The sequence below is a fragment of the Bison bison genome, unplaced genomic scaffold (genome assembly GCF_000754665.1).
Source record: "Bison bison bison isolate TAMUID 2011002044 unplaced genomic scaffold, Bison_UMD1.0 scf7180017864295, whole genome shotgun sequence".
Taxonomy (NCBI): Eukaryota; Metazoa; Chordata; class Mammalia; order Artiodactyla; family Bovidae; genus Bison; species Bison bison.
Genome location: NW_011494867.1, coordinates 4,734,318 through 4,748,439, shown reverse-complemented (window position 1 = coordinate 4,748,439; position 14,122 = coordinate 4,734,318). Strand labels below are relative to the sequence as shown.

General features: G+C 47.3%; 1 protein-coding gene and 1 non-coding gene across 5 annotated transcripts in view; both read right to left on the bottom strand.

The window, feature by feature from the left end:
* The window catches only part of WWOX (WW domain containing oxidoreductase), a 916,676-nt gene that overhangs the window by 779,293 nt on the left and 123,261 nt on the right, over positions 1-14,122 (bottom strand). The window lies entirely within an intron of this gene.
* TRNAC-GCA lies at positions 6,472-6,543 on the bottom strand. The gene has a single exon. It is a non-coding gene; the product is annotated as a tRNA-Cys (tRNA).

The window sequence follows — 14,122 nt, the reverse complement described above, 5'->3', positions numbered from 1 at the left end:
CCCTGGGCGCTCAGTCCCCCAGACCCCGCCGACGCCCCCCCAGCAGGGTGGAGATGGGGCCCCTGGGCGCTCAGTCCCCCAAGACCCTGCCAACGCCACCCCAGCAGGGTGGAGATGGGGCCCCTGGGCACTCAGTCCCCCGAGACCTTGCTGACGCCACCCTAGCAGGGTAGAGATGGGGCCCTTGGGCGCTCAGTTCCCCAGACCCCACCAACACCGCCCCAGCAAGTTGGGGATGGGCCCCTGGTCAGGTTGTTCTTGTTTAGGGAAAGTCCGGAAAGCCAGACACCTAACACTCGTTTTCCGATTCTAATGGGCTACGAAATAAAATATCCAAATTGTGCAAGTGGAGAAAATGGAGTGAAAAGTGAGTTATTTCTTTTTAATTAAGCTCTTAATTATATAACAGCAAAACATGCAATTAATTTCCGAGTGGCTACATTAAGCATTCCACACTGAAATGAGGCAGAAAGAACAACATGAAGGTACTCCCTCTTCCTTCTTAGATAAACATGTGATAGGAAGTTGTGTGTATGTGAGAAAGAGAGAGAAAGACAGGCAGACAGACACACAGAGAGACAGACAATGTGTTTGTCGAGTGCTGGTTAGGTGAGGCTGGCAGTACGGAGCCCAGCTCCATTAGCTCAGGAACCCTCACACAGCCCAGGCAGCGGCCGCTCTATTACTTCCACCTGACTGATGAGGAATCTCCAGTTCAGAAAGACCCAGGAGCCCAGGCCTAGGTCCCTACCACTCAACGCGGAGCCAAGACTGGACTCCAGCTTGCACAGAGCCTTCCAGGCACAGATATGCTCTCCTGCCTGCAGAGCAAAGCAACAGGAGAAGGACAGAACAAAAAGCAGACGGGAGGCTGCAGGAGGGGCCCCAGGCCTTCCATAAAAGGCCGGACAGTAAGGATTTGGTGGGCTTTTGGGCACGCGGTCCCTGTCCCGGCTCCTCCCTCTGCAGCCCTGGTGCGAAGGGGCCGCGACGTCATCTGGGGCTCACGGGCAGCGCAGGAACAGCACGTGCTGCTGACGTGGAGCCCCCCTCCATCTCGATCCCGACAGATTCGCAGGAGTTCCCCTTCCCGTACTGAGAAGATGGGGGCCACGCGAGGAGAAGGAAAAAAAAGTCTGTCTCTCCTGAGCCTGGCTCAGAAAGGCATAGCGCCTCCACACACATAAGAATAAAACTCCCTAAGTCGTCTCTCAATCCCGAAACAGCCTTCCGGGCGGGTCGCCGAAGAGTTGTCTCGAGGCCTGTAACTCACCTTCTCCCCATTGGGTCCCTGGGGCCCTCCGTGGTGACAAGCAAAGTCATGTCAAACGTCACTTCAGGATGATGGAGACCCCAGAAGTGACCTCCGTCAGAGTGTTCACAGCCGCTCTGAGGGCGGCATGGCCGGACACCAGCATGCAGAGAAAAACGCACCTTTCGCCACTTCACAGCAGAAGGTGCCACCGCCACACACGCACTCCCCTGCTGCATCGGGGGAAGGGCGCGAGACGGCAGAGGGCTGGGTTTCTGAGGGGTGTAATCAGTAAGGCTGCTGCCTCCCTGCCAGGCCCGGGGCTGGGCCATCCACCCCACGGGAGCGTCCTCTAGAGCCTGGGAGCTGGCCTGCTTGGAGGTGTGGGTGGCGGGGGAGTGATGTCCCTTTTACTTACTCCAGTTAAGTGGCAGAAAAATCTCCAGGGAGTCCTGGCTCAGGCATTCTCATCAGTAATTATAAAACTGAAAATTATGATCTATGCTTGAGAAGAACAAAACAGGCCAGTGGTCCTTTCTTTTCTTCTCTCTGTTCAAAGCCCGAATCACACAGACTCTGCAGAGCGGTGAAAACCTCACTGTACGGAATGAACGGGCTGCAGCCGTGGAACACTCACTGGAGGGGTTTCACTGCCGCAGGGCCGTGCCGGACATCCGCCGCTCTTCCCTGCTCTGTGTCGGCACCCCTTCTTCTGACAGCTCCTTCATCACCCCTGCACAAACCCGCCCCTCCTGGGTGTAGTTCGGGGGAGCCCGACCCCACCTGCTGAATCAAGAGGTGAGCCTGTGATTCAGGCTGGACCAGTCAGAAGGGATCACCATGCCAGGTTCAGAGGGGGCCCTATGACTCGGGCTGGACCACTCTGAGTGGAGACCACAGCACTGACTGGAGCGACTGGGAGCAGACTTGTCCATCGCTGAGGGAATGGGAGGTTAGCCCTGCAGTGCTGGCTTGTGAGAGCGTGGAAGACAACACCCAAGGAGCGCCAACGTCAGGAGACACGGCTGAGGGACAGAACAAGACCAAAGCTGGAGGAGAGAGCAAAGCCCTGGGAGCACAGGGCTACACAATGGGGTTTGCAGTCGTTGTCTCAGAGTCTTTTTTTCCAAAGGCCCTCAGAGAATGATGCCGAGAGGCTCCTGCGGAAACTGCCTCTATACCGCACACACGCAAAGATGCCGAGAGGCTCCTGTGGAAACTGCCTCTATACCGCATACACGCAGTCCCATATGGATGATCTTCAGGGCAGTGCATCTACAAAGAACGTTTCTCTCGGCTTGTCATCTCCCCACACCCCAGACTGGCCTGTCACCGAAGGCCCAAGGCCCACCTCTGGCTACCCAAAAGACCCAGAAGCCGTCTATCCAAGACCATCTGTGGGGACTTAGGCCGGGGCCATCTTTGATTCCAAATATCATCACCTCCCGTTCTCCTGTCCTTTCCCCTCTGTCTGGCCCTCTCAATGTTTTCATTGCCTGATACCCTCTTAATGCTGTGCTGGCTAAGACAGTGAGCATCTTGGGGACATAGGTAGTAACTAGAGACACTCAAGTGCATGGTGAATCCAGCCCACGGGTGGCCATATTGTTTTTCCTGAGTAATGTGTATTGAATAAATAGACAAGGAGATCATCGCAAATAGACTGCAAGCCCATTGAAAGAAAAGATGGTCATCTGTAGTCTTGATCTTCCAACAGGACCTAGCAGAATACTCTGTATGAAAAATGCTCAAAATATATTTGTTGAATGAAGACAGACACCCTTCTACCAATAAAAAAAAGCACTTCCAAGCTCACTTATAGACAGCTGGTATTGTCTGTAATTTACAGGGAGAGAGAGGAGGCAGCAGGATGCATACTCCCTATTTCTTGATTTTGTAAAGGCCTAATCAGATATGATGAGGCTATGGGCTCTACTGGGTCTTCCCATTTGCATTATTGATCTAAAAAAATATAACTTACACAGGCAAATTCTGAATGCAAATTATCAGAATTGGTGCGGACACACGTGAGGAGCTACAAGCACGACTGTACAAGCCCCTGCCTTATACTGCTGCAACACGCGACATGGGAGCGCACAGGACGTGCTGCAGAAGCTGTGGTGCTGCAACTGTACCCTCAAGATGGGATCTGAGAGTCGGAGTTTTCAAGTCCCCTTATTCAACAGCATGCAGTTTAAATGACAGATTTTTCTTCTGGAGTTAGAAGGCCAAATGACTGCAACTATGGATATAAAACTACATAGGCAGTTGAATGCAAAATAAAAGGCAAAACTAAGAATGGGGGGGGAAACCACTGCATAAGGGGAGTGGAACTTGGGCAACTTCCCCTTTATTCTTTTTCTTTCATACAGTTGCGACATCTTTTGAAGATGAAGCACTCTCTTCCCCATCTCAGCCATCAATTACGGGATGCTGAGTCTCTCGGGAGGCATTATTAACAGGGCAGGAAGTGGAGGTAGCAGTTTTACACCAGCCAGACTTGGAAAAGGAAAGCTACAAATCCGGCTGCAAAGATGCAGACAGACACTGAAGCATTTCAGCAAGTGTGATAATGTGGACGGCCTAGGGGCACAGACCCAATAATCAGAGGAGAGCTGAACTGGAGCTGATGGAAGTTGCAGACCCTGCCACAAAGAGTCCGAGAACAAAGAAGGTGGCCAGAAAATTCCTGACTGAGCCACTCTCCTTCGTGACCCTCAAGGGCTGGGCTCTCCACAGACACTTTTGCTGCCTTGGGTTCAGGAGTAGGGACTTAGACCATGGGCAGGGAGACCAGGAAAGAACCACCAGGTAGAGGCATGGGCCAAAGGCAGGCACAGAAGAGTTCAAAAGGACAAAATGGTGCTTCTTCCAACACTACATGGATGTACTGGGGATGAAGCTGGTGATGCTGAAGGTGTCCATCTCCTCCTTAGGCATTTTGACTTCTAAAGAGTGATTTGGAATGCACCAATGGCTATGTGTGTGATCAGTCCTGTTTGATTCTTTGTGGCCCCATGGACTGTAGCCCACCAGGCTCTTCTGTCCATGGAATTTTCCAGGCAAGAACACTGGAGCTGGTTGCCATTTCCTACTCTAGGGATCTTCCTGACCCAGGAATCCAACCCACGTGCCGAATGTTTCCTGCACTGGCAGGTGGACTCTGTACCACCAGTGCCACCTGGGAAGCCCGCACCTCACTTCAAACTCTGGGCAGTTATCACAACTTCTCCTGGGTTTCCCCTGGTGGCTCAGACTGTAAAGAATATGCCTGCAATGCAGGAGACCTGGCTCTGACCCTGGGTTGGGAAGATCCCCTGGAGAAGGGAACAGCGTCCCACTCCAGTATTCTTGCCTGGAGAATTCCATGGACAGCAGAGCTTGGTGGGCTATAGTCCACGGTGTTGCAAAGAGTCGGACATGACTGAGCAACTAACACACATCATAACTTTTCTAATGCTCAATTTCCTCCCCTGCAAAACAGACAATTCTGATCATCTTGAAGCAAGGCTAGAATACACACATGAGCATTTATGTAGAGCACCCAGCACATGATCAGCACCTGCTGTTACTATCAGCAGCAGCATCACCATCAGCAAGACACTCGGGGTGAGGACTGACTTACGGACCCACCAGCTGAAGGCTGACTACCCCACTATTAACATATCATGAATTCCTAATGAAATAGAGCTGCATTATCCCAGAAGTGAAGAATTATTTCTCCACTATCCACAAATGACTCAAAAGTTTCTAGGAATTTGTCTTAAAAATCTCTTTCTGGTAATACTTCTTGAGACATTGTACTCTTCACAACCAAACGCTGTTTCTTCAATATATCCCCGGGGGCTTCCTGCATCAAAAAGAAAAGTAGCTTAGCTAAGTTATATGGTCCATCCCAAAGTTTCACCTGAGCTTCCTTTTTAATTACATCTTCTTAGAAGCAAACAATACGTCAAGAAAACAAAATGTCATCAAAGCAAGACCCCATTCTGACCAATCTCAAAGGCGCCATAAGGGAGGCTAGGAAAAACCAGCTCAAGTCTAACACAGCCCGTGTGCTGCAGACATGACAGAGTAAAAAGAGGACCGACACTGAGCTCTCCCTCTAGACAGATGAGCACTGCCCAGGGAGGACAACAGTTCTGCCCAGTGGAGAGCTGGTTTTCAAGCGCAACCCCAGGCAGAAGCTGACTCTTTCAGACCAGAGCTGCTCAAACGTCCTTCCCACTGCCCCACTGAGGCCCACTGCTGTCAGAGCTGCCTGTGCATGGAACTCGGGGAACCTGGGACGCACTCAGTGCTTACAGAAAGCAGGAGGCCAGCTTTATACACGATGGGGATCTAGGTGGCAAGCAGTGGCTGCAAATCATCCATAAATGACCATGAGGCATCAGAAACAAAGACACCACGGAGCCCAGCACAGACAGTGTGGAGGGCATTCATCAGCCCTTGAAAAAGGTTCACCAGGGACTCTCCTGGTAGTCCAGTGGCTAAGACTCCAAGCTCCCAATTCAGGAGCCCTGGATTCAATCCCTAGTCAGGGAAATAGATCCCACAAGCTGCAATTAAAGATCCCACATGCCCCAACTGTGACCCAGCAGTCAAACTGATGAATTAATTTAAAGGTGACCTGTAAAATGAATGAAAGAAAGAAAAAGGTTCAACACATCCAGCCAGACAACAGTTTCAGATAAGGAACCCCAGGTCAAATCAGAATGAGAAGCCATGTTACTAGTCACAATAAGTGTCTTCATTCAGAGAAACTAGAAGGATTGAGCAGCTAGAAAGATTGTCACCATATATCATTTGTAGTAGCTGCAAACATTTATGATGAACTGCAGCTGGTTTCCAATCGGAAGGGGAAGAAGTCAGTGCTTCTGTTGTTCTCCTAAAGGTGAAGAACTCTGGTGGGTACTGGACACAAGATATTAATACCCAGACAGATACCCATCCTTAAAAAAAAAAAAAATGTGGAAGTGAAGTGAGTCGCTCAGTCACGTCCAACTCTTTGCAACCCCATGGACTATATACACAGTCCATGGAATTCTCCAGGCCAGAATACTGGAGTGGGTAGCCTTTCCCTTCTCCAAGGGAATCTCCCCAACCCAGGGATCAAACCCAGCTCTCCCACATTGCAGGTGGATTCTTTACCAGCTGAGTGAGCCACAGGGAAGCCCAAGAATACCAGAGTAGGTAGCCTATCCCTTCTCCAGCAGATCCTTCCGACCCAGGAATCGAACCAGGGACTCCTGCATTGCAGGCAGACGCTTTACCAACTGAGCTATCAGGGAAGCCCTAAAAAAAAAATGTGGGGTTCTGCCTTACTGAGAAATTTCTCTCTGAGCTGCACATTACACACACCTGCAGCAGCAAATGAAAGATGCTCCCCTAGAATGAATTCAAGGTGATCGGCCAGGGCTGAGCTATTGACAGGGGCGAGCGTGCAGGAGGCCACGGTTCAGTCGATAGGACATGGGATACACTTACTACCTGTATGTGAATGACTGACAGACAGCTCCTGCTTCCTAATGCTCATTGATTCTGTATTAATAATACCACCAGCTGATTCTAGAAGGCCTTATCTGCCAGGTGGATTTCTAAGAGCTATTTAAAGAAAACACGCACATTGTGGTCATTTCAATCATCGTGGAAACGAAACACGGTTTAGAGAGAAGTCAGTCTTCACCAGTAAGTCCCAGAGAGGAAAGGGGAATTTCTGATCCACAATACAGAAGATGACAGCAAATCTCTTACCATGACTGTCACATCAAGTCGACACAGACCTAAGAACCTAAGCAGTCATTTCAGGGAATGATTTATATGAATTGGACATGATTTATGCCCTTACAATTCCACAAGGATGGTGGAGATAGCAATGGACAGCAATCACTAGGAATGATATGTCTTTACTGCTTTCCTTGTAAAATAGTTTTAATCTAAAAGAAATAGAGCAGTGGTAAATGCACCACTGTGGGATACAAAATAGAGCATTAAATGCTCCTAGGAAACCTCCCAATTTTAATTAGCGTGCCAGTAAAATTAAATTTTCCCAATTTCTTGTACTTGTCAACTCACCAAAAGTGCTCGGTTTGCGATCTTTGATGTGACAACACTGAGTCATGAAGCTACCGTTCATTTAATCCTGTGACTTATGACCCAGCCCTTCCGGAAGCCACAGCTAGGCCAACTGTCTGCATGAAACTTCAGATAGTAAGAATCTCAAATCAGGAACAATGGTACATTTTGCAAACACTTTAATTATCTTTGAAACAACTGGGCAAAGTCAGTTGGTCCATTTATAAGTGGATAAATAGAAAATGAAACAAAACTGGGGAGCCCACATTTACAGAAGCAGCCTATTAACAAAGCCTTTGGAGAAAGCTAAACTCTTCTTTTGTCCACTTACCAAGACACTCCTCATAGGAGGAAAAGGGTGGGTCCAGTATTGTTAAAAGTGTCTTCCCCAATTGGTCTAAAATTGATATGGTTGAATTGTAAGCTCTGAAAGCATTTAATTAATATTTTATCCTCACAGTCAATTTAATGATGACTTTACAAAATGCCATTAGATAAATCTTCTAAAAATCCTACTTCTCCAAATGGCTAGTTTCAAATAAAATAAAATAAAAACAGAAAGGCAAAACAATTCGCTAAGCCCACGTCAGAAAAGTCCAAATTCTTAAAACAGACCTTTGAAATCTTCAAGCTGAGGCTTCCCTGGTAGTCCAGTGGTTATGAACCCATCCTGCAGTGCAGGGGATGTGGGCTCGATCCCTGGTTGGGGAACTAAGATCCCACACGCTGCAGAGCAACTAAGCCTGTGTGCCACTACTGACCCCGCAAGCCACAGTTAGAGAATCTGTGCGCTGCAACTAAGACCAGAAGCAGCCTAATTAATTCTAAAATAGTAAAAATCAAAACAATAAAATCTTCAAGCTGGCCCCACGTCACTTTCCAGTCTTCCTCCTCATCCCTTAGAATGCAAACTCCACGAGAAGGGTCTTCATTTCATCTACCACTGCATCCCCTGTACCCTTCCCTGGAAAATCCCATGGACGGAGGAGCCTGGTGGGCGGCAGTCCATGGGGTCGCACAGAGTTGGACATGACTGAGTGATTTCACTTTCACTTTTCACTTTCATGCATTGGAGAAGGAAATGGCAATCCACTCCAGTGTTCTTGCCTGGAGAATCCCAGGGACGGGGAAGCCTGGTGGGCTGCTGTCTATGGGGTCGCACAGAGTCGGACACGACTGAAGTGACTTAGCAGCACCATTGCATCCCCAGTGTCTAGAACAATATCTACAAATGCTGAGTTCCCTAGTTTAAATGAAAACACTATTACCATAGACCTAGGGAAGATGGTCTCCCATCCTGGACCCCAACCTTTAGAAAACACTCACAGAATAAACTTGATACACATGGTGCCTTCACCTGAGGTCTGCTGCTGAGCATGGGGTCAACACGAGGTCAGGTGACACGTCAGGCCCCAGGAAACCGCCGCTCCACATCTCTCCCCCTACATCTTCAACACATACACACAAAAAAAACCTGCAGCCAAACACCCTGATGGGTAATGGTGCATTACTCCCAACCTCAGAAAAAGAAAATGTTTCCAGGGACCAGGAGGGTTTGAGTCTTCTAAGCTTTTAGATAATGAAAAGACAAATTAATTAACTTGTCAAATCCTTCCTCTCAGCCCAGATCTGATAGGTTCTTGTGTAATAAGATATTATGTCCCAGAAGTATAGGGTATCCATTTTCCTGTGTTCCAATAAATGATTTGAGAGGTACTTGCAGATTGGCAGGTATTCGCTCCAGGTGAACAGAACAGCTAATAAAAAAGCATCCATGTCAGGCTTAAATTTGTGTATTTGCAGGACTAAAGGGCTTCCATGGTGGTTATAGTTACAGTCAAAGGTGCTCAGCTGTGTCCGACTGCTTGCAACACCATGGACTATACACGGTCCATGGAATTCTCCAGGCCAGAATACTGGAGTAGGTAGCCTATCCCTTCACCAGGGGATCTTCCTAACCCAGGATTCGAACCCAGTTCTCCTGCATTGCAGGCAGATTCTTTACAAGCTGAGCTACAAGGTAAGCCCAAGAATACTGGAGGGGCTACCTATCCCTTCTCCAGTGGATCTTTCTGACCCAGGAATTGAACCAGCGTGTCCTGCATTGCAGGCGGATTTTTCACCAACTGATATATCAGGGAAGCCCCTAGTCACTCAGTTGTGTCTGTCTCTTGGCAATCCTATGAACTTTACAGTCCATGGAATTCTCCAGGCCAGAATACTGGTGTGGTAGCCTTTCCCTTCTAGGGGATTTTCCCAACCCAGGGATTGAACTCAAGTCCATGGTGGCTCAGATGGTAAAGAATTCACCTGCAATGAGGGAGACCTGGATTCTATCCCTGGGTTGGGAAGATGCCCTGGAGAAGGGAATGGCTACCCACTCCAGTATTCTGGAATGGAGAATTCCATGGGCCGAGGAGTCTGGCAGGCTACAGTCCACGGTGTCGCAGAGTCAGACACAACTCACCAGCTTTCACTTCACACAATCACTTCACTTCAGGGCTAAAAGTAGCATGCATATAGTAAGATACCCATTCTCTTCACTGGGCACCAGATGGACATTACATTCCAGAGTTTCAAAGTTTGAGTAATTTTATTTAGAGTTTTATGTTTGTTGTCTGATAAAGAAAAATAATGTATGAATCAGTAAAAATGGTGATAATGTTTCATTATTCCTTTAGTTTTCCTTCAAATTCTAGTAGATAAGTTGGAATATTTTTAAAGAGAAACAATTTGGAAGCATTCATTAATAATTTGAAATTCTCAATTTCTTATGTTTTAGTTTGTATTTTTGTAAATCACAAAGTATTTTCTGCTTTAGATCACCACAATTTACTTCAATTAATAAAAATCTTAAGTCCTTCTAATTTTTTCGTCATATAAATAACACAGATTTATTACAAACCTGTTTTTATAAATCTGTGGGTATATCTTAAATATTCCTTTAAGATACTTCCTACCTATGAAAATCCCAGATGAAAAACAATTTTTTTCTTTTTAACTTTTGATAGAGGACTTGTTTAGAAAAAAAATAATAATAATAAACCTCAGAACTGAAATCCTAAACTGTACTTCTCTCCCCCGGGCTATGAGAATACCCACTTCTGCTTTCTTCTAACAGTGTAGTAAAAGTTTAACATTTGTTACTCTTACAAGTTTTCAAAATTTGAATACAGTCTCAATGCTAAATTGAGTCTTTCTTGCTAATAAACCTAAGGATTTTCCAAACATTTACTGGCCACTTGAATGACACTCGAAACTTTTGGAAATTGTCCTATTACTTTTTTTTTTAAAGATTTGTGATTAAAAAAAAAAGATTGTTGATTTATAGGAGCTGTTTACTTATTAAGCAGATTAAATATCTGAACAGACACCTAGGGAAAAAAAAATCCTACCACTAACTCAAAGACATACTTACAGAAATAATTCAAAACTGTGTTATTTTATTAATGTGGTGCTAAATTACTTTATGAGTTCTTAAAGATTCTTATTTTTGGCACGTCTGAGCTGAGGCAGGGGCAATGAGAAGTTCTCTGTGTTTCCATATGTGGGCCAGGAACCGTATTCACAGGCCAAACACAAGTTTCGAGCAGGCGGGGAAGTGGAGTCTGTAAAGCGGAGATTTGTAGAGTGCGATAATGAGGCAAGTCGTTATGTTCTAACTGGTCTTAACTGTTCCGTAAACGTTTCCTTTACCCTGTAAACTGTAAGGTCAAGATAATATAAGGAGCACTTAAAATATAGAAAAGACATCTGGGCCTTGGCTAGGAACACGCCTTTGCTTTTTCTTCTGGGTTGGGTGGGGTGAGGCGGGGATGGCGTGGGGCTGGAATACTCTAACGTGCAGACACGAGAGAGAGCATTCTCGACTCCAGCCTGAACACCGGACAACCAGGGTGCAGCAGTCACCCTCCAGGTAGTCCCAGGAACGCCGTATGAATGTCAAGCCCCCAGAAGGATCTGTTTTGTCCCCCAAAGCAGAGCTCAGACACACGCACCATAGGTGCAGTGCAGGCTATAGCATTCACGGGGGTGATCTAGTTTTCCAAAGAGCCGAACCGTCTACAGAGATCCCTGTTTTTCCGTGCCACTGGTGATACATGTTAATTCCCAAAAAAGAACACACCCTGATTCAATCTTCCAGCAAAACCACATTCAGATTATCTAGCCTATTCTGTAATCCCTTTTTCATCTCAGAAAATAAACAGCTACCTCTATACGGTAGAATTTACTAGTATTTTAAATTGACAGTGGTATCTTCCTCTCACAGGTTATTAATGCTTCAATACGATCGATTTATTTTTGCACAAGTGGCTAATTTCTGTTCATTTCCTTCAAGCATCATTGAAAGTGAAAATGAAAGTGAAGTCACTCAGTCCTGTCCAACTCTTTGTGACTCCATGGACTGTAGCCCACCAGGCTTCTCCATCCACGGGGTTATCCAGGCAATTGAAGGGTTACTGGTGAGTGTCTGAGACATCTTGAATGTCATAAGCCACTTATTTAAAATAAAATATTTTTATTTATACGGAGAAGGCAATGGCACCCCACTCCAGTACTCTTGCCCGGAAAATCCTATGGACAGAGAAGCCTGATGGGTTGCAGTCCATGGGGTCGCTGAGGGTCGGACACGACTGAGCGACTTCACTTTCACTTTTTACTTTCATGCATTGGAGAAGGAAATGGCAACCCACTCCAGTATTCTTGCCTGGAGAATCCCAGGGACGGGGCAGCCCGGTGGGCTGCCATCTATGGGGTCGCACAGAGTCAGACACAACTGAAGCGACTTAGCAGCAGCAGCAGCCAGGATTCATAACTCATACAAGTAACAGTCTTTGCTCCATCAGAGCCTGGCTTCCCAGGTGGCTCAGTGGTAAAGAATCCGCCTGCCAACACAGGAGATTCCTCAGTTCAATCCCTGGGTTGGGAAGATCCCCTGGAGAAGGAAATGGCAACCCATTCTACTGTTCTTGCCTGGGACATCCGATGGACAGAGGAGCTTGGTAGACCACAGTCCTTGAGGTCATAGAGTTCGACACGACTGAGCACCTACACACTTGCCTCTAATCAGAACTGTATACAATATGACCTGGATTTACATATAGTTTTCTGGGAAACAAAATTTATAACACCTTGTATACACTGCCTCTATTTTTTTTTTTTTTTGTAGAATAATAAGAAGTGGAATATATTCAGTTCTTGTTTCAAGAAAGAAAAAAATTTCCTATGGCACAGAATGGTTATTTATCCTGGGTCACACAGCAGGAGAGGGGCTTAAAAGAAACTGGATCTAAACCTTGGGACACCAAGAGTTCTGAACGCTGTCATGTCACTTTTCCACTCAAAGCAGCAGAGCACGTGTGGTAAGTCTTCTAAATCTTTCCTAAAGAAGAAAGACGCTGTGATCTAATTACAAAGCCTCCCAGCAAACAAGGAATGGGGTAAGAGAAACCTGTCTGGCGGATTTCCTTCTGTTTCTCGGTTTTAGCTGTGAGCTTTCAGGAAGGGTCAGGGAGAGGAAACAGCACTGCCTCCCACTGGGCTCCCTTCAGGTCCTGCTAGTAGGAGTGAGACAAGGCTTGAGAAGTACCTGAGGGTCTTGTCCCTCCATGCCCCCTTCCGAGGCCGGCCTGGAGGAGCCTGTGCTGCCTCCCGTGAGCCTGGAACTGTCAAAAGGCATTCCCCAAACCCATCCACGGTGGTGCCTGCTGCCAAGTAAGGGCCGTGCTGCACTAACGGCTGCAAACGGCTCTGTTCCGGGGCAGACCTGCAGCCACATCTGAGCAAACGGGAGAAAACTCACGAAACCTGATGGCTTTATTTATCCTTCCGACATTAGAGAAACACACGTGCCTAAACCTTCACTTTCCAAATGTTTACTGGGAGATTAGAAAAACAACAGATGACAGCCAGTGTGTCAGCCCCAAAGAATCACAAACATCCTTCTTTAAACAACCCAGCCGCCAGCTGGAGACCCCGGGCCAGGAGCCCCCGTGTGTGTTTAAGAAGTTCATGGCGCAGCATTCCTTTGGAATGCAAAGAAACATAAAAGATGGAGCCTCAAGTCCAGGGCCAAAAATACAGAAAGAGGACTCCCCTGGCTTCAGGTGAAGCGAATGTACCGAGATCTCACGCTCATTCAGAAGGCAGGAGACGAGGGCCGCCACGCATGGCTGTTGCAGACTGTGTACTGGACATGTCAACAGGCCACCATTTACACAGAGTACAACACAGATGGAGCAGGAAGCCATTGCCCTTCTCCCGGGGATTCTCCCGACCCAGGGTTCGAACCCGAGTCTCCTGCATTGCAGGCAGATTCTTTACCACTGAGCCACCAGGGAAGCCCCCTCCCCAAAAGGACACTAGGAAAGTAAACGTGACCCCCGCTCAGGAACACAACCTCTCCCCCCATCCCCTCTGAAGTAGCAGAGTGAGGGAACCGCAGAGCTAATTGACCCAGAAGGATTTAACATTTTCCTCTGTCTGCCGAGAGTTTCTTAGTGGCGTCCAGGTTTATTCATTTGCTTCTTTTTCCTGCCCAGCATGCTGGAGGTAGGAAACCGGGGCCGTGTCCTACCATTTCGTAAGGACTGTGGGCTGGAATCAGACAGGAAGGAAGAACAGAGGGGAGGGGGCAGCGATGGTGCTGAGCCGACTGCCCCCACAGGTTTCGGCAAACATGAAACAGTCCAGAAAATTAGAGGCCTCGGAGAGAACTTGTGAAAACAGCAACGTGAGGGCTTAGTGTAAAGATGAGGACCGTGAAGAGGGAAGCTGTGGGTCACATGCGACATG